The sequence below is a fragment of the Octodon degus genome, unplaced genomic scaffold (genome assembly GCF_000260255.1).
Source record: "Octodon degus isolate 3935 unplaced genomic scaffold, OctDeg1.0 scaffold00026, whole genome shotgun sequence".
Classification (NCBI taxonomy): Eukaryota; Metazoa; Chordata; class Mammalia; order Rodentia; family Octodontidae; genus Octodon; species Octodon degus.
This window is the reverse complement of record NW_004524602.1, coordinates 15,482,030-15,483,883: the sequence shown is the minus strand read 5'-3', so window position 1 is coordinate 15,483,883 and position 1,854 is coordinate 15,482,030. Positions and strand designations below refer to the sequence as shown.

Sequence of the window (1,854 nt, the reverse complement as noted above, 5' to 3'; positions counted from 1 at the left end):
CGCAGGGCCGCCCCCTCCCGCCGCCCTTCCGCCCACCTCGCTCCGCGGCGGGGCAGGTCGGGGTGCGCCCTCACGCCACGCACACTCCGCCCCAAGGCTCAGCTTCGCGCGGGCGGGGAGGGCCGTATTTAAGGACGTGGCCGCGCCGACGCGATCTGCGTGATGACGTCGCACGACGCCGGGGGCGGGGCCGCGTTTGCCGGCAGCTGGTGGCGCGCCCCGCTCGCTGCAGGTCCTCGGGCGGCCCTGGGGTGTCTCCTGCGGTCCCGCGGCGGTGCGCGGAGGCCAGGCCTGCGATTGGTGGGTGGGACCAGGGAGGCTGGCTGTCACAGTCCGTCCCGCACCTTAAGGACGACACGACGGAGCAACGCTTCTGGGTTTCGCAAAGGCTCAGCGCGGCCCTGACGGCCGGCGGAGCTTGCAGAGCTGTGAGGAAAGGCGTCCGCGAGCGGGCAGGCACGCCCTGCCGCCTGCAGCCCGGCGACACGGGCGAGGCCTGTGCCACGCGGTGCAGACGGCTCTGGTCCCCAGATAAAAGTACTGATCAGTGTTGTATCCATTAAAAAATTCTTACAGGAATCGAACGTATTTCATTAAATGGAAAGAAATCGCTTTGCATGCGTGAATTTCTTTGAAACATTTTGTATGTAAAGGCAGCTGATTGGTGTGAACACACAGCTTACTTGGCTTTTTTAAAAGTGTTTTTACAGGGCAATAAATGAAAACAAGAGACAGGAAAAAATATATCACAGGACAGTCTTGTTACAATGCTGTATATGGTTAGATTTCTTAATTTCTGTGTAAAATTATGTAATTGTTTATTCATATTTTTTTCAATTTTTAAAATTTTTTTAAATTTTTGTCTTCATATTTTGCAGGGACTTAAAGTTCGACATATCAGTATATCAATTGATTGATGGAAATCAATCAATTTCCATCAATATTTGATGGAAAATACTTGTTCCATGTTATGCCTAAGATGTTTGATATTCAGACAGATAGTGAGGTTAAACCCAACCCCATATGTTGTAGGGTAATAATATGCTTCTCTTCTGGAGGGTTAACAACCTAAGTTTGCAGACCAAAAATCAGAGAAAAAGAAGGGCCACAAGGACAGCCAACATTTTGGCCCTAGCCTTTCAAGGTCAGTGAGGACTCAGGACATAGGAGAACCTATACTATAACATCATGTAACTCATTTGTGTCCCAAATTTTCTGATCAAGGAGATTATGGGACCACAGAGGAAAGTGATCGACGAGTGTGCCTGAGAGTCACATGGAACAAAAACATTCTCTCAGGCTTTCACAGAGAGCAAATTGGTCAAGCAATGGCTGTGACTCATCCTCATGGCTGACACTGACAAAGGATCTACAAAGTGTGGTACAGGGTTACAGGATAAATCCTGAGGGGATTTGGCTGACCTTATCAGATACAAAAGTTGCTTTTCTTGTTATATAGGTCTTGCTTTATCTTGGTCTTAACTATCCAGCAGAAAAGTATGAAAAAGTATAAAAAGTAAAGCCACATTAATATGCTGAGGTATAAAAAGCTGAAGTCTACAACTTTGGACGTTGCCAGTCTTACAGAAAACCCACCACTATTATGGACTACTGGACTCTATTAGGAGATTGTGCTGAATTCAAGCACTGACAATATTTAAATGACAATGAAATGCCCTTCTCTGAGAAAACTAACCAAAAAAGTGGGATAGAAATGAACGACACTTTTGTATCTGTGTACTCAAAATAGGATAGATATACAACTCCATTCTCTTAATTCAATGAATAGAGAGGATTGTTATAATAGTGTTTGAGACAGGATAGCATATCTGCATCTTGTACAATGAATAACTA

The 1,854-nt window shown here is 46.4% G+C and overlaps 1 protein-coding gene across 1 annotated transcript in view; it reads right to left on the bottom strand.

Annotated features, from left to right (window-relative positions):
* Ice2 (interactor of little elongation complex ELL subunit 2) overlaps positions 1-137 on the bottom strand; it is a 55,911-nt gene extending 55,774 nt beyond the window's left edge. The window contains exon 1 of the mRNA XM_004628953.2: positions 37-137. The gene's annotated coding sequence lies outside the window, so the exon portion shown is untranslated. The remainder of the gene's footprint in view (positions 1-36) is intronic.
* Positions 138-1,854: the final 1,717 nt, after the last annotated feature.